Source organism: Marmota marmota, unplaced genomic scaffold, assembly GCF_001458135.2.
Source record: "Marmota marmota marmota unplaced genomic scaffold, marMar, whole genome shotgun sequence".
NCBI lineage: Eukaryota > Metazoa > Chordata > Mammalia > Rodentia > Sciuridae > Marmota > Marmota marmota.
The window spans coordinates 9,880,906-9,899,445 of NW_026000082.1; the positions used below are offsets into that span (position 1 = coordinate 9,880,906).

The 18,540-nt window shown below is 43.4% G+C and overlaps 2 long non-coding RNA genes across 3 annotated transcripts in view; one reads left to right on the forward strand and one right to left on the reverse strand.

The window, feature by feature from the left end:
- Positions 1–8,033, reverse strand: part of LOC107141724 — a 43,861-nt gene extending 35,828 nt beyond the window's left edge. The window contains exons 1-3 of one of the 2 annotated variants that reach the window (XR_001503470.2): positions 7,923–8,033; positions 7,013–7,553; positions 6,728–6,906 (exon numbers count right to left, since the gene is read on the reverse strand). This is a non-coding gene — a long non-coding RNA (uncharacterized LOC107141724). Of the gene's footprint in view, positions 1–6,727; positions 7,554–7,922 lie in introns of both variants that reach the window. The other variant, XR_007351984.1, reaches the window with a different exon arrangement.
- LOC125620370 lies at positions 5,892–17,859 on the forward strand. The gene is made up of 4 exons (XR_007351986.1): positions 5,892–6,276; positions 6,755–8,490; positions 15,490–15,584; positions 17,788–17,859. It is a non-coding gene; the product is annotated as an uncharacterized LOC125620370 (long non-coding RNA).
- The last annotated feature ends 681 nt before the right edge of the window (positions 17,860–18,540 follow it).

The following is an 18,540-nucleotide window of genomic DNA, read 5'->3' on the forward strand; positions in this document are numbered from 1 at the left end:
TCTCAAGAAGCTACTTCTTTCTGAACTGTGGCTCCCATGGGTCAGGACTGCACCAAGAAATAAGTGTTTCTCACAGCCAGGGAGACGCTTCTACACAGTTTAATTTGGTCTAATTACAAGCTCCATTGATATATTTTACTGTGTACATTGTTGCTTCAGCAAAAGTTATTTGGGTATAGAAAGTTTTCTATCATTTAAAAGATGGTAATTTTTTTTTTCCCAGATTCTTTGTCCTCTCCCTAGGGCTGGTTCCTGCCCACATTCACACGCTTCAGTGATGAGACACATCCCAGGGTTGCTTCCTCTTTTCCTAGATTATGCTTTGCTGGGAGAGGGAAGCCTAAATTATATGGTAGGACTCTAAAGGCTGTGAAGCCAGCGGCAGGCCAGGTCAGCAGGGGAGGAGGAGGAGCCTCCCTGGAGGGGATGACATCAGCCTTCCTGGCCAGGCTGTGTCTCTGGCTGAGGGCCCTGGCATGACCCATGCCTCCAGGGCTCTCTGCGAGCACTGGCTTGGGAGTCTTCCACTCAGGACTCAGGCCCTGGGTCTACCATTTACGCACTGTGGGACATTGAAGGATGTAACCTTGCCCTTCCCTCAAGTCTAGGAAGATGCTAGGGAGAAGCAGGTCACTGTGCTGGGGGACGTAACTCACCCAGTCAGTATACATGGTGATTGCTATTAAAGCACCAATTCTATCAAGAGTGTTGGTTTTGTGTGTGTGTGTGTGGTGGTGGGGTGGGGAGAGGCACTCCAGCAGCAATAACAATATTCATGTTAAAGCGATATGGTTGCATAGTGAGATAGTCAATGTTCATGAACATTAAGGCTGAACAGGGAAACACCAGCACACTTAATGTTTGTCTTAGCTTCTTCTTCTTCTTCTTCTTCTTCTTCTTCTAATATTTATTTTTTGGTTGTAGTTGGACACAATACCTTTATTTTATTTATTTTTACGTGGTGCTAAGGATCGAACCCAGGGCCTTGCGTATGCTAGGCAAGTGCTCTACCGCTGAGCCATACATAACACTAGCCCTCTTCTTCTACTTCTTCTTTTTTAATACACTTTCTTTTGATGCTTTTTGTCTGTTTAAATATACTGCAGGGGAAAAATGTGACCAACAACAGTTACTCCTATAAAATGCAGATAATATCCCTGCCTGACCTGCAGTGAGATAATTACATAAGAGAACATATTTAAAATCTCCTGAGATTTGGTGATATGTTAGTAGGAGCAATGCCAAAGGCATGAGCCATGAAAGAAAAAGCTGGCAATTTAGACTTTATTAAGATGAAAAACTTGTGCTCTGTGGAAACTACTATCAAGATGGATAAGCTAAGCTCGGTGGCACATGCCTGTATCCCATGTGCCTGTATCCCCAGCAGCTCAGGAGGTTGAGGCAGGAGGATTGAGAGTTCAAAGCTAGCCTCAGCAACTTAGCAAGGCCCTGAGCAACTCAGAGATCTGTCTCCAAATAAAATATAAAAAGGGGTTGGGAATGTGGGTCAATGATTAGGCACCCCTGGGTTCAATCCCCAGTTTAAAAAAAGATAAAAGACAAACCATGAAGTTGGAGAAGATGTTTGCAAAACCCATATCTGATAAAGAATGTATATCCAAAACATACAAATATTATATAAAAACAACAATAAGAGAAACAATCTAATTTAAAAGGAAGCAAAAAGTTCTAAATGGACACCTCCCCAAATTAATTTTACAAAAAGTAAATAATTATATTAAAAAATGGTCAGCATAATTTGTTATTAGGAAGTTGCAAATTAAAATAACAATTAAATATCATTACCTATTAGAATGGCCCAAATCTAAAAACCCTGACCATGTCAAATGATGACAAGAACATGGAGCAGCAGAGACTTTCATTCCAAGCTTGTGGGATGCAGAAGAGTAGAGCCATGTTAGGAGACAGTGTGGCAGCTTTTTACATAACTAAATATATGCTTACCGTAAGATCTAGCAGTCGTGGTCCTAGGTATTACAACAATGGAACTGAACACCAATGTCCAAACAGAAACCTGCACATCAGCATCTACAGCAGCTTTATTTTTATCATGGCCATAAACAGAGGGGGAAAAAAAAATCTCACAAGGTGTCTTTCAACAAGTGAATGCATAGACAGATTGTCATATGTAAGCTCAGTGGAATACAGTTTTATGGTTTTATAAAAAAGGAGCTTTCAAGTCATGAAGAGGTGTGGATGAATCTGCAATGCATATTGCGAAGTACCAGTAGGCAGCATGAATGCACCATGTGGTAGGATTCCAGCTCTCTGCCATTTTAGAAAAAGGGGAAACTACAGAGATAGCAAACAGATTAGTAATTGCTGGGGATCTGGGCGGAATTGAATAGGTGAAACACAGGGGATTTTTAGAATACTGAATCTATGTTGTATTAAACTGTCTCCACAGATACTTGATAGATATATGTGGAACTTGGCGGCACAAAATGAACTTAAGGGTATTCAAACTTAAAACAATTCATTCAGAAGGTCAAGGGATTCCAGGATGGGATGCATAATGTGACAAGACAACCTAGAGATATTAGAAAGGAAGTGTGTGGAGGACTGACTAAGTAACTTTGGAAATGAATGGAGTCTATAAAATTAAGGGCCAAAGACACTCTGTATAAGTACTATACTGTCAGGGAGACTGCTTCTTGTGGGAATATGGGTTAATATATAGTAATATATAGTATTTAGTACAATATTTAGCATTGTACTAAAATTGAACAATTAAATAAATGTCTGGCAAGAGGTAGAAGAAGAATTCTTACTATTAGAAGAAGACTGAAAGCTGGGTGCAGGGGTACACACCTGTAATCTCAACAGCTCAAAAGGCTGAGATTTCAAGTTCAAAGCCAGCCTCACCAACAGCGAGGTGCTAAGCAACTCAGTGAGACTCTGTCTCTAAATAAAGTACAAAATAGGGCTGGGGATGTGGCTTAGTGGTCTAGTGCCCCTGAGTTCAATCCCCAGTACCTTGGGGGGGGGGGGAAGAATAGGACTGAATAGGTAAGCAAGAGGGGAAAGTTCGAATGAGCCACGTGATAAAGTATTAGCATTGTATGTATCAGTATGAACCATATTTTAGCTTAATGTAGATGCAGGTGAGATTCGGTGATATGTTAGTATTATAGATACATGGGTATACACATGTTAGTACACACACATGTATTTTCTTGCTCTGTCAGCTGAGAATGACATGCCTATCAGCAGCAAGCATACCCCATGATCAGAACTTGGTTTCTAATACCATTTCGCAAGAAAGGAACCAATAATCATTGGAGAAATGGCTGAACCTATGACAGGATTAGGAAATTTAAAGATTCAGCTTAGAGCATCTCATTGTACCAGAAAGTAAGGAATTGTTCAAAAAGAGAACAAAAGTAAAACCATGATGGAATGATGTCAGAAGGATGCAGAAAGAGTCCCCAATGGCCAAAGCTGGGACAATCTAAACAGCAAAACAACTAAGGTCGTATTAGATTATAACACAACACATGAAACACATAGCTGTGAGTTCAAACTGATACAAGTAAATAATTGGAGAAATAAACCCACTGGGAAGAATAGACAAATTTCCATACTACAGGATTCCAAATAACTTCTTCAGCTATTCTGCCCTTCGGGGCATGGAGCCCATCTCCCTGCTCCTGAAGTGTGGGCAGTGCTCGGTAACCTCCTTCCAAAGGATACAGTGTGAAGACAGAGAAAGAGAGTAACCTTACAGTGGAGAAATTGGACACACATTTCCTCAGCCAGACGATCAAGGTCAACGTGAACACTAGAAAGTCACACTGATGGAATGACTCTTGATAAAATGTGACCCAGTGGTACTTCTCTGGTATTCGTCCCCCAATCCCTAAGCCCTAAACCCCATCCACCTAATTAAGTGACAAATATCTGACCATGCCTGATTTAGACACATCCTTCAAAATACCCAACCAGTACTCTGTAAGACTGCCAAGGTCATCAAAAAACGAGGACACTTTGAGAAAGTCACAGGCTAGAAGGAGCCTGAATGTGGTATCCTGGATGGGATCATGGAACAGAAGGAGAACATGAAGAGAGAATTAAGGATGTCTGGAGAAAGCATGGAACTTCCGCTCTTAACAGCAGATCAGTATTGGTCCTTAATGGTCACACATGCACAGTGTTCTTATGTGCTGTTGGCACTGGGGAACACTGGTGTGCAGTGTCGGGGAATTGTACTACCTGCTGTGAGTCTAAAAATATTTTAAAATGTAGAGTTTATTTTAAAAAATGAGGTATCCTAAAAATCGTTTGGCAAGTAGTTGATATTAGATGTTAATAAGTGAAAACAAGATTGAGAGGTTTTTATTCAAGCCAATACCAGGAGAGCACTGGACAAACACCCTCAGAAACTGAAGCCAGGGCGGGGATGCCCACTGATGCAGCCTCAGGTGCCATTATTTGTTTAGAGACAGGGAAAGGTTATGTTTTTTGTTTCCGTTTCTCTCCCCTGTTAAAAGGGAAGAGAAAACAGCAAAAGAACAATGAGTGTTTATTGAGTCCTGAACAGATAAAGAGAACTTGATCTGTTCTAAGTGCTTCATCTCATTAAATCTATCAGTGTGCTGAAGGGGTAGTCAGCACTCTTCCTACAGAGAGAAAACTGCGGCCCAGAGAACTTACAGGACCCACCCAGCGAGCTCCACCTAACAGGGAGAGAGAGGTAGGGAGCAGGATTTGAACTCAGGATGCCTGGTTCCAGAGCTTTCTCTGGGAGGTTACTTGCCAGGCAACATGATGGCACCCTGGAACCACTCAATGCCCAGAAAGTTTTCTAACTTCTGGAATGTGTGTGTGAACATTTAAAATGTTTAATAAATATTTTTGTAGAAACAAAGGAACAGAGTTTTTTGTTGTTGTTGTTGTTCTGGAATGATGTGGTACAAAAGAAAGATAGTGGATGGAGGAGACAGAGTAAGCTTTAGAGACTCAGAAGCGATCACGGGGCACCCAAATGCAGTTAGAGCAGAGGAATAAGCCCTGGCATTCTGCAGTACAGTGCCACGACCTAATTCGTTCATTACACATTGTACACAGCTATCAAAATATCCCACTGTTCCCCATAAATATGTATAATGAGTATGTGTCAATTAAGAAAAAAAGGGAGAGATCTCGGGAGGACTTTGAACAGCAAAGTTGGGTGGGCGTGGGTCAAGTTCACTTGGATGGCTAAGGGTCAGGACAGGGTGGAGGGTGGGGTGCAATCCTGGTGGATGCTGGATATCTATCTATTAGTGTGAGTCCTCGGCTGCCCCTTCCTGCTCCTCTGATCACTCACGCCCCAACTCATACCCGGGAGACTCTCCAATCTGGCCCATTTCCTCAGGGGAAACAGGATGTCTTCTACACACTGGAGCTGGTCTCTGGGGCTTTGGGGTGGGGAGAGGCTGTCTAATGGGTGAACACAGATCTAGGCACCAGAGAGGAAGCAATGTTTCCGGGAGTGGAGGAAACTGCCATTTCCTCCTCCAGCAGGAAGTGGCCTTGGCTATTCTCAGCACCTCTGGCTGAGGCCTGTGTGAGCAATGGAAATCACAGCCTGGCTGTGTCTCTGGCTTGCCTCCTGCAGTTTAACAATCTCCCAGTCAAAATAAACTGGCTCCTTAGGTCTCCGGGGCATGGTTAAGGTAATAATTGAGAGAAAGAGAAGCCAGAGGCCTTACTGTAGCACAAAGGCTCCATGAAACTTTTAAAATGTCAGCCTGGCATTGGCCGCTGTGGCCTCGTAGAAGCAGCATGGATGGATCACAGTGGAGACCAGCGAAATTGGAGACACAGTGACTGTTTCTCAAGTAGCCAGTCATTACCCTGCAGGAATTTGGATGGTTTGGATATGGGGAGATGGTCAATACTTGAAGAAAATGTAGATGAGTATTCAGCAGGATCAATAGAAAAGGAACTGGAAAGGAATCAGAGAGATCCGGTGTCCACCATGGACTTCAGCAGGGAGCTTATTTGGAAGAGGTTACAACATTGTCAACTTTGCTTTCTCGGTCTCTCAGGGGCCCTGTTTACCTCGCAGAGATACTCTAAGTCAACTTTGGTCCACTTTTCCCTTTTATCTTCTCACACCCACTGGTTGCGGAGCCTCAGAGCCTCTTTCCTCCCCTCCCTGTTCCTTTATTCCATCCACAAAAGTTTATTGAGCATCTACTTAAAGTCAGGAAGCCGTCTCCCTGGGGATTCAGCAAAGAATGCCACAGTTTACATTCAGATATCAAACAGGTAAACACAAATCCACGAGGTCATTTTGTATTAGGGTAAGGAGAGTGAAGGAAATAACCATATGCTGAGCAGAACGTGGTTGTCAGGGGAGGATTACTCTAGATGGGAGTGGGAGCACTGCCCAGGAGGTCACAGGCAGGGGTCTCTACCTGAGGACGCTGCCTCAGCTGCTTATGGAGCGTGAGGGGGAACTGTTCACTTGTTTAAGGTTTTTCAGGGGATTCTTGATATGATAAAGGAGACAGCCTTGTCCCTACTGTCATGGAGTTTATGTTTTAAGGGGAGAACAGAGAAAAGCAAACAAAATCCTTAATAAGCACAGCAGAGAATTAAGGCAAAGTTTGGACACAGGGTAGAGTCACTGGGTGAGCAGTTGAGGAAAGGGCAGTGCCAAGGGCCTAAGGCAGGAAGGGGAATATGGGTTAATGAGCAAGGAATGGAATGTCCTGACCTGAAGCTGGATCTTCCTCCCGCACAGAGAGAGCACCCACGGTCACATGCATCTTGGCCCAAACCATGATGGCTCGGAGGCCCTGCTGATCTACTTGTGAGACTTCCAGCCCATTCCAGCTCCACTTCCTGGGCATGTTTGCACAGTCCTGCACCTTGGTCCTCACTGACCCCTGCTGCCTGTTGGAAAACTGGAGTCAGACACACTGCTGGGCATGGTTGGGTGACCTGCTCAGGACACACAGGAGGAGCTGCACAAGAAAACTGATAGTTTGAAAAACACAACCCGTGTGCAGAGGTGGCTCCAGCAGAAGATGCAGCAGGACTGGGGGGTCAGGGGAGTCTTCTGTCTCCAGATAATGTACTGGAGAGAGACCTGGGTTCACTCATTCAAAAAAAAAAAAAAAGAAAAAAGAAAAAAATTAACAAAGTGCCTGCTTCATGCTAGCAAGGGCTGGTAATACCGGGGCCAATGAAAATCTAGCTCTTGGCCCACCACTCACTGATCTTAGAATTTAGTGGGCCTTTAATGCCAAGGTAGGGCGTCTGGATGCAATTCCAAGTGCACCAGGAGGCTTTTGAATCACCCAGGAGACCTTCTGTAGCAAGTTATAGCAAACCTAACCCACGCTGGCTTCAGCAGTAAAGAGGGTTTATTGGTTGCTTAAAACTGAGAGCTTGAAAGGTGAGGAGGCTTCAGATGTGGTGCAGTCAGGGTTCCCGCCCGAGCCTGGTGATTCCCTGGGCATCATCTTCCTTGCAGTGGTTTGCCTCAAGGTCAAGAATGGCTTTAGGCAGAACTGAGGCTGTGCTTCCTCATTCATGCTCTGGGGATGAGACAGAACCACAACATTACCCCCACAACCTCAAAATTCAAGCCTGAGCACCCAGTCGATGGTCTCCCCTCATGCCCACCCAACCTCTGTGACCAAGGGTATGCAAAACCCTATACTGAGTTCTGCGGGAGGGCCACTGCATTATGGGATTGGCTGATTTGGCTCATCTCAGGGTTCCTACCCAAACCTTCAGATCCTGGGTGGGAGGACTGGTGTGGACAAGTAGCCATAATGCCCACTACACATGAAAGATTGCTTCACCATATTTCAAGAGCACTTTGCTGGAGAATAGATTGGAGGAGAGTGCAATAGGAAGAGAGGAGAACCTTCAGGAGCCACCCCAGGGAAGGACATGAGTACCCGGCCAAAGGGCAGGTAGATGCAAGAGAACGTTATGACGTTAAAGCCTCTTCATGTTCTGGATCCACATGGCTCTAGGGTGGCAGACCTGTGACCGGCTGATGGAGTGTAGTTCATTTGGAAGCAGAAGCTTCCAAAATGGAAAACAAACACTGCTTAGGCAGTCATGCCAGTTCTTTTTTTTTTTTTTTTTTGTTCCCAGGGAATTTTGTTCCTGGTCCCATCAATCAATGTTCACATGCAGAGCAGCACAGGGGACAGTTTGTCATGTTTTCAGTCCACAAATATTGATGAAAGCACAAAGGTTGGCTCAACGCAGTTTAATGAGTAAGAAACAAACTCACTTGCTCAAGTTTCCAAGAATTTTCTCCTAAACTGAGTTGCAGTATGATTCTTGCCCCTCCTCCCTGTCAGAGGACTGAGCCCACGGAAGTCCCCTGCTTATTACCCACTCCAAAATGATTTCACCCAAATCAGTGACTTCAGTGTTTTCGGGAAGAATAATACTTGTGTACATTCCAAAGAGTACCTTCAAGCCTGCAAGGGAGCAATGAGTTTCGGACAGAAAGTGAGTCCATGTAAATAGAGGGGCATGGAACACCTGTGTGTGAGGTGCTGGGGGAGGAGATTGACCTGGGGGGTGGGGTTATGTTAGATTTCAATAGGGATTATAGGAATCCATGAGTTTGGGGGCAAGACTGATCCGGGTTTTAAGCTTGTCTCTATCTACCATTTGTTAGCTAGACCTGGGATAAAAAATATAAAATCTAAAAAGTTTTTCTATCTACTGATGGATGTCAAGAAGGAGATTGCAAAAGAATGTGATATACTGAGGAGAGATGGAAGTAGGAGTTACTAAGAGCACAGAGATAGGACCTGTGGACGCAGTTTTGTACAGGGGCAGGGAGGAAAGAAACCATGGCCTGCTTCCTGGAGGAAGAGGCATCAGTTTGTAGAGAAGGACAGGATGACAGTTATCAGGTATTGCACACGGAAGGAAGTACATGCAAGATCCTGCAGGCCAGTCTGAAGTGGAGAGTGACAGGTGTTGGAGGGATGAGGCTGAGAGGTGAGCAGGACCTGGAAAGTGAAGACCCTAAAGGCCACTTCAAAATCTCCACTTTTCTAGAACCACAGGGAGCCATGGAAGGTTTGGGGCTGGGGAAAGGCATGGGAGTGCCTACATTCCAAAGCACTTTTGGTTGTTGTTTGAGAACTGGACTGAATGAGAACAAGTCAGGGAATGGGGACAGGAGCCCCAAGGCTCTTCTGTGCTGTAGGGGAGAGAAAACAGCACCCTGAGTGGAGGCTGTAGGGTCACTGAGGAATGCTCATCTATGGAAATGAAGGATTCTCAGGATGTACTACCTGATCTCAGAGGAAGAAGGCAATGTTAAGTACCAGGTGCTCCGATTGCTTCATTTTCTCTCTAGTAACATTCTTGCGTGGTAGGTATGGATTCCCAGACCGTAGCTAAGTTGTTCATGGCTAGTAAGCAGCAGCAGCAGCAGCAGCAGCAGCAGCAGCAGGGTTCAAATCAGGCCTGTCTCCCTGAAAACTCCAAACTAGTGAGGTGCTCTTTTTCTCCATTAGATCATGCTGCTTTCCCAAGTTAAATACACCAAGTTATTGCTCATCCAATTTGAATTAAGGATCATAAAGCGTTTACTATTGCTGAAGAATTTAAGTGGGGGTGATAAATGCAAAAGTTGATTGGTATCTTTGGGATTACCATTAGCATCCACCTCCACCTGTCAAAATGTTGGCCATCATCCTTTCTGGGATTTTTTAACAGGTTCAATTGACATTGTCACTAGGTACCACCTTCCCCATCAGGATGTATGTGGCTCATTACCTTCTTTTCATTACCTCTACAAGAGTTCATTTCCCCCACTGACCTGGACGCTCCTTGAGGGCACCATCTATGTCTCATCCTTGTGGTATTCCTGGTGCTTAGCTGGGGATGACATGCTCATTAAGTACTGGGTAAAGAGTGAATGAGCGCAAGATCACGGTGGTCACAATGATAGAATCTGTTCCATTTGGCAGAATATACAAGTGGGGCTAAGGCTTAGCCAGTGTCTATTATCCCACTCTGTCCTTCTTATTCATGTGTTTGCTTGTTTATTTGTTTATTGATTTGTTTATGGTGCCAGGGATTGAACTCAGGGTCCTGCACAAGCTGACCACAGGCTCTACCACTGAACCTCACATCCAGCCCCTACTTTGCCCTTCTTTATACCAAATCTTGTTCCTTCTCTTGTCCTTTAAAGGTTTCAGTGTGTGACCCTTCTCCGTATGGACCCAAGGCTGCAAGGCAATGTCCCTGTGTGTGTGTTCAATGGAGTTCTCGCTTAGCCATTGTTCTCTGGGCTCTTTGGCACAAATTACATGTTCTTTCTAGCCTGGCTTTAATCATCACAACCATGGGTCCTCATCAGGCTCTCTGCCCTATCTCAAACCAGTGCTTACAGGACACTCTTACCCTCCGAAGAAATGGTATAATTTTGGTAAACATGGGTCATTCCCCTTGCATAAATATCAGATACCAAACCACCACTTAACAAGATGGGCCAGAAACACAGAATATCTGAACAAAGGCTGTTGACAGCAGTATCTTTTTTTCCTCTCTTGTAGTTCTGTGAAATTGCTCTCCCAAAAATAATCCTAATGCTTTATTTACTTCAGCTTTGGGTTTATTTTGGGTTGAACTTTCCTGAAACTGAGTCTTAGGATGTGATTCTTATCCTGGTCACATCCTGGGGAGTTGTTTTGTGACTTGTTTGAATGGGTTCTGGCTTTTCCAGGGAAGAGGCAGGGGCTGGAGGATGTTGACTCCCGTGTGTGGGACACACAGAGAGGAGAGACCTGCAGCTTGGGTGGAAGTACTCCCAGAGGGAAAGTTGGGTGTCCTGAGTTCCAACACCACAGACGATGGCAGAAGCGAACCCGATTCAGACTTTATCAGTTATCTATCCCGGGGACTGATGTGTCTCATAGTTTCCAACATCTGAGTGATGTGTGATTATTAGGAATTCAGACACTGGATGATTAAAACCGCCAGTGCTGGGAATTTTCGCATTTCAGGAAATTTTGATTGTGAGGCATTCTGGAAGCTCACCAGCCGGCGGACACGAAGGGGAGGAAGTCCAGACAGAGGGCAGGAATGGGACTGTGGGAATGGACCTGAAGGAGCTAACAGGGAATTTACCTTCATGGCAGACGGCTCTGTGCTGGAATCCTCCTTCCTCCATCCCCAGGTTCATGATTGGCAAAATGGAGATGATGAGGGCTGAATTAGACAGTGCCGTGCCTGCCACACAGCCCCAGCTCCAGATGTGAATTCCACTCCCTTTTCCCTCTTTTGAGGGTCTAGAAATCCAATCAGTGTTGATGGGGCTGAGGTAAACTGAGGTTTGTCTAGTCTAGGCTGAGTCTGATTTGTGGGGGTAGGTGATTATAAGTGATCCATGTAAGCAAAATCTGGAATTCTAGGGAATCTTGGAGATGGGCCAGGGCTGTTCAGATGGGGGCCAGGCAGCTCATACAGGTGCCAAGTGTTCTAGATTCAGGGTTGTATTCTTCCTCACATGTGCGCAGTTAAAACATTTTCACTAAAGAATGTCTTAATGGCTAGGTGAGGTGGTGCATGCCTGTAATCCCAGTGTCTCAGGAGGCTGAGACAGGAGGATCATGAGTTCAAAGCCAGCCTCTGCAACAGTAAGGTGCTAAGCAACTCATGAGACCCTCTCTCTAAATAAAATACAAAATAGGGCTGGGGATGTGGCTCAGCAGTGGAATGCCCCTGAGCTCAATCCCTGATGCCCCACCTCCCCCCAAAAAGAAAGTCCTTAATGAAGCAGTAAAAATAATCAAAATGATTCCATATCAACCCTTATATGACTGTCTTTTTAATGGTTTGTGTGACAAAATAAATAAAGCATTTTGGTTATCTACCAAAATACAATGGTAGTCTTAAAGAAAAGTGTTGGAGCAATTGTTTGAGTTAGAAGATGAACTAGACATTTTTTTTTTTCTTATAGAACTCCATTTTCCCTTGAAAGAATGACTTATAGCCACACTGTGGTTATTCAGTCTTGGGCTGGCAGATTCCCCAAGAGAGAGGCAGTGAGGATATGAAGTTGAGTTAATTGGGGCTGCTACTTCAAGGAAAACAAGTGACAATATTAGCTGCCAATGAGAAAATATGAGTTCAAGGGTAAAATGGATACTCTAGAAAACATATCCTCCATGTGAGCCAGCATCTCCATTCATGCCCACGACTATAATAAAATATCACAGATTGGGTGATGTCTGCATAATAGAGATAATTTGGCATAGTTCTAAGACTGGGAAGTCCAAGATCAAGTCCCTAGCAGATTCAGTGTCCAGCTAGGGCTGCTATCTGCTGCCTTGGCAGTACCTTCAATGCTGTGTGAAAGGCAGAAGGGCACTGGGGTTTGGATCTGAAATGTCTCCCAAAGGCCATGTGTTTGGTCTCTGTGTGTGATTTTGCCTGTGTGGGTGCTCTTGGGAGGCGGTGGGACTTTCAGGAGTTGGGGCCCAGTGGAAAGTCATTAGGTCACTGGGGGCATCCCCTCCTTGAATGGGACCAGCCCCTTCCACTCTCTTTCTTTCACTTCCTGACCATGAGATAATGCTTTTGCTCTGCCATATGCTCATGGCCCCTATGTTCTGCCTCACCACAGGCCCCAAAACCATGACGACAATTATCCACAGACTAAAATCTCCAAAACTCTGAGTCTCAACAAATCTTGTCTCTACATATTGTTTATGTCAGAATGATGGAAAGATGACTACTGCTGAGAGCAAGAAAGGGCCCACGTAGTTTACCTAGTTTCCTCCAGCCCCTTTCATGTGGTCACTCATCCTTTCTAAAGGTGGTGTGTCTTGATACTATATTATTGACAATCAAATTCCAACATAAATTGTGGAAAGCATTCAGACAATAGCACCCGGCTTTAGATTCCACTTTGCGGTATGCCTTTAAGAAACTATCACTTGTGGAGTTTTAGTGCGTTAACAAAGAAGACTCCAACTCCATGTCTGATGAGGCCAGATTTCTTCATGTATTTCAATTAAATAACAAATCACAGTAGATTGAGAGCAAAAGATGTGAGATACTTGCTAATGAGACACTGAAGAGATCTGTAAACATGAAATAATACCATTCTTTTCACAAACTTTTATATAGGTTAACATGTAATTGACTTATAATTTTATTTGAAAATAAATAAATGTATACAACATTTCTATATTTTAATTTCTAATATGATAAATATCACTACATATGATCCACATAAAAAAAGCTCTTTGGAGTCCTCATTTTTTTTTTTTTTTGGTACCAGGGATTGAACCCAGGGGCACTTAACCACTGAGCCAAATCCCCAGCCTTTTTAAATATTTTATTTAGAGACAGGGCCTCACTAAGTTGCTAAGACTCGCTTTGAACTCATGATCCTCCTACCTCAACCTCCCAAGCTGCTGAGATTATAGGCATGTGCCATTGTGCCCAGCTTGGAGTCCTCATTTTTTAAGAGTATAAAGAAATATCTCATTTTGAATCTTGCTTCTGCCATTTACCAACTGTGCTGTTTTGGACAAATTCCATCTCTATGCTTCACTTTCTTCCCTTATAAAATAGTTAATTTTAACGTATCTCATAAAGGTAGTTTGTGAGGATTAAATACACATTTACATATACAAAGTGGTTATAAGGGGCCCGGGCATCTAGCAATCACTGTATCCATATATGACAATAATACTTATTATAACACAGTAGCATAGTATGACAGTGTGTCCCTGTTTTCCCCGACAATTTGTAAGGCTTCCCAGGTCAGAGTCTGTCTGCAACTCATCTCTGAATCCTAATCCAATGCTCAGCACCTACTAGGCAGTCATAATGGGTGGTAAGTGATGAATAAGAAGCTGGGAGAAGTCAAGGAAAATCCCAGTTGCTACCTGATAGATATTGAAATTTATGAATGAGGACATTCAACCCCAATGCAGCTGGGGTTGCATCCCTCAAGTAAGGGTTGAGGGAGCTGCTAACAGGAACTGGATTGAGGTTGGAGGAGGTAGACTTGAGAGAGGAGGGTCCCAGGTGTTTTTAGTGAGTTCTGATGGGATGACCTTCCATGAGGTGCTGTCTGGTGCCTGGTAAATAGGTGTGCAGGCCATGTGGACACAGGGTGGAGATCGGCCCCACCTACTGGTGGGGTTGGGTAACACAGTCCGCCTGAGGGGCATCTCTATGGGTCACCTGGGGTTAAGGAGATTAGAGCTGAAAAAAATTAAGAAAAATAAATAAATAAAGGCTAGAGCATTAAGTATGAGTCCCTACTGATTTTTCAAACCTACATTTCATATGATTGTATTTCCCCACCTTGTCCTTGTGAACTATTATTCTGAGGTATTTTTGAACATCCTGGAAGGAAAGGAAAGAGTGTTCTTCAACGTCTGCTTGGGTCAGGCACTTTATTGATGCTTTCCCATTTAAACCTCACAACCACTTTGTGAGAAAAGTGTGATTTTGCACACAAGGAAACTGAGACTTGGGGCATAAGTTACTTCTCAATGGCTTCTTTGTTAATCAGTGGGATTTGAACCAAAATCTTTATAAATACCAAATCTAAATCTTTTAAAAAGGCAAATTTTATATTTTTTATTATATAAGCAATAAATAATTTTGTCAAAAAATGGAAAAATACTGATAAACAAGTGAAAAGTAAATTCACATATCAGAACTATAATCACATTGGTATGTCATTTCAGACTTATTTCCATGTATGTATTTGCAACTGATTTTTCTTCTTAACAGTACAATAAATGTTCTTTTGTGTCTATAAATGTGTTTCTATATCATTTTAAAAGACTTCATAGGATTTCATTGTATGAATATACTGTTTATTTAACTGATTCTCTGTTGTTAAATATTTATCTTATATCTAACTTTTCATTAATACAAACAATGTTACAACGAACAACTGTATAGCTTAATCTCTGTATATATCTTTACTTCCTTGAGTAAATTCCTAGAAGTGGCATTGATGATTTAAAATGCATTTTTATTTTAAAGACATTTAAATATATTAAATTGCCAAATTGTTCCCCAGGAAATGTAAAAATTTTAATTCCAGCAGTCTGTGGATGTTCTTGTTTCCCCATTCCTTCAACAAGTGAGTATAAAAAGATTTTTTGCCATTTGGATAGTCAAACATAAGATATTTGTTTTTGTAAGTTCATATACTTTCAATTCCACCTTCTTGCCTCTTGAACCAATTTGAGTAATGCTCTGTACTAAGATATGGAAAGTTTTAATATGTTAGTCATCCACAGCGAGAGTCTCTGTTTCCTGTCTGAGCTGGCTGGGTTGGAAGTAGCCAGGGAGCCAAGTGGGAGGAAAGATGGAACTCAGTTTGGTTAGAAAGTAGGATAAATGGATGGAGGGAGGGCTTGGGTGCTGATGACGACCCTCACCACAGGGTGCTGGTTAGAGAAGCTCAACTGCACAGGACTCACCTGGCAACATGTGCTTGATTCCCAGGGACTGCAGTGGCCAGTATATAGAGAGTCCACTGTCCAGTGAAGTCTGTGGCAGAAAGGAGGTGAACAGGGATCCCAAGAAGGGGAAGATAATAGGTGAGCAAATACCCATTCCCATGGGTGGCCACTTAGAAGCAATCTGGGAGATATGGAATTTAAAATGTTAGAAAAAGTGCTCTTCTTGGGAGCTGTGTGTCCTTTTCAAGGATCCCAAATAGTTTGTCTGCTAAAGGTTCTCACAGTTTGAGAGATATTTTCTACCTTGGCAAATTCTCCACAATCCTGCATATTTTTAGGCTTAGACATTTACTTTGAGTAGATGAATTTGGCAGTGTACCTGTGACTTGGGTAGCCTCAGGGTAGACTATGGTCACGAGATTGAAGGTAGGTCTCAGCAGGCAAATTGTCCACTTGCTAAATGAAACTCGCAAAAATAGAATTCTCCCATTACCATAAGCTCATACTTTCCCTGGAAGCCGACTGACCTACTGGGAAAAGTAAATCCTATATGCAACGTGTTTGTGTGTGTGTGTATGTGTGTGTGTGTGTGTGTGTGTGTGTGTGTTGTAAGCATGAAATAGAAACAAGGAGAAATGGACACACGGAACAGTTCATGACATCTAAATAAGACATCTCAATTACAGCACAGTAGGGACAGTCCTACCAATTTGACTGCAAATAATAATTTGCTTGGCTCAATCTTCTCCATATGTAGTGCTCCTTGGTTTGACTTTGTGACCTTCTCCTTTTAAATTAAAGTGATTGATCAATTCCACCATAGGGTGACTCATCTTTCTTTAGAAATCCTAACATAATCATGCAGGCCAATTTTGATTTTTCTGCTTGGAAGCTCTTCTCTGTCCTCCTGTTGACTTTGCATATCTCTGTTCTGATGCACTGATTTTTAAAGCTCAGGTGACTACAGTCTTAGTTACTTTACTTCCAGGTCTGTGCCTAAATTCTCCTAGTGAGGTAAGAGTTTAGGAACATCAAGATAGGGTAGGCAGGGTACAAGAAAAGTGCTGGTTGGGGGTGCAAGGCTGGAAGATGAGTCACCATGTCCCTGTTTAAGGTAAGTCCCATTACCATGACAATTCTTGCCACTTCACCTGTGGCAATTCTACTACATGTTCTTCATTCTAATTAGGTGAAAATAAAGTAACCAAGGGGAACAAATAGGGCAAGATCTTCAATCAGGTCTGTGCAGACAGAGTAATGAAGCACAGCTCAGCATATAAGACAAGACTCACCCAGACACAGGGGCCTTGAGCCACCCCTCGCTCAGCTCACTCCATTCTATATTACCAAGCGTTACCTTCACTTTCACTTTCAATAAATCTATGCTCTGCTTCTTATTTCTGCATGTCTTGCTCAATTCTTTGTTCGGGATGCCAAGAACCTAGATTCCAACTTGCCCCCACCTGTTATTATTTGGTGAGCCAGCCAGGAGGCAAGTCCTGCTATGGGAGTCGGGGATCCTTTGTTGCAATTGCCTAAACCTACTTCTCTTTTCTGTCAAACTCTCTGATAGTATCACATTCAGACTGAGAAACAACTGATGGTCTTTGAGGAATCCCCAGGATGATCAGAAGACACCTCTCTTCAGAGCATTTGAAACTCTATAGCCTGAAAGTGTGGAGACCCTGTGACTTTGCTGGACTCTCTGGTATTACTCAGCTCCCCTGCCATGTATTTGCACTAAGTCCTCAAGGCATTCTGGATCTGCCTCTGTTTTTGTTTACTGCCTTCTCCTGGCCTCAACTTCTTTGGCCATAGACAAGGAGACACCTTTGGCCCACGGTTATACTCTCAGCAGGTACAGTCTAGGTAACTAAGATACATTAGGGTGCCTGCCACTTGAAGACTCCTGTGACAGGATAATCCAGTTGTAAGATCCTGTTAGATTTAGTCTGTGCTGGTTCAAGGCAAAGCTCACCATCACAGGCACATAGTAAAACCATCCACTCAATCCCAACGCTGTGGTCATCTGAAGGAAACAGCTCAGCCAAGGCTAATTGTGTTGACACTTCCCTTTCTAGCTCTACTATGGCTCCAAACTGGCTCTGTGACTTCCTCTTCTTTTTTTTTTTTATATATTTATTGACCTCTTATAGGCCTTTATACGCAGGTTGCCAATTCCTCCTCTCCTGAAGTGTTCTTGGTATCTTCTTCTGGAGAGCAAGTGCCTCTTTTGCACCAATCATTTCCCCCCACCCCAGAGAGGGGTGCTGAGGTCTATTGGCTATGGTAGTTTTCCATGCCTGAGAACATGGAGGATGATTGCTGTCCCTTTTTTAAGGTACGGTGAGGGAATGGAAACAAAGGTCAAGCTGCTGGAATGAAGCCAAGTGATTCCTACCTGATAAAGGAGGTTTGGTTGTCCCTTAGCTTCTTGGGTAGGGAGGCCAATATTCCTGAAAATAGTTATAACAATCCCCAAAGTTGGGCACCATATCCAAGAGTCCCACAAATTATTGTTGGCCTCTGCCCTTGGTGATAGCTTGATCTTGTTCCAACATTTAAAAAGATGTCCCCCAAAGCAAACTGGGATGTACTCTCTTTCAACCTTTGGGTCAGCTTGTTATATCTCACCCTAGTCCTAGGTTTCAGTGGGACTCCCTGTCTTTTGCCATCAATCTTTTAATGCCAGGTCAGTCTACCAAGGCATTCATCATTTCAACGAGGGACTCAGGAGCCAGAAGGAACTCATGGATTTAGAGGAGGCATGTGCTCTAGGGAACATTCAACCATGATATTGTTGCCAAATGTAAGGCCAGAGATATCTGGCCACCCTAGGCCAGGATCCCCATAGGGACCCCAGAGATACTTAAGTCAGAGATGACTCATTCCTCTGAGTGACACTTTGATGGAATTTGGAATCTAGTCCTTAGATCCTTAGGTTTTCCTTCTTTTACAGACAACCATGAGAGGAACTACCTTTATACAACAGGAGTCCCATCTTGGGTTATTCTGTACCACTGGGACAACTTTGATCCTGATAATCTGAGAAAGAGATGCCTTATCTTCTATTGTAATGCTACTTGGCCCCAGT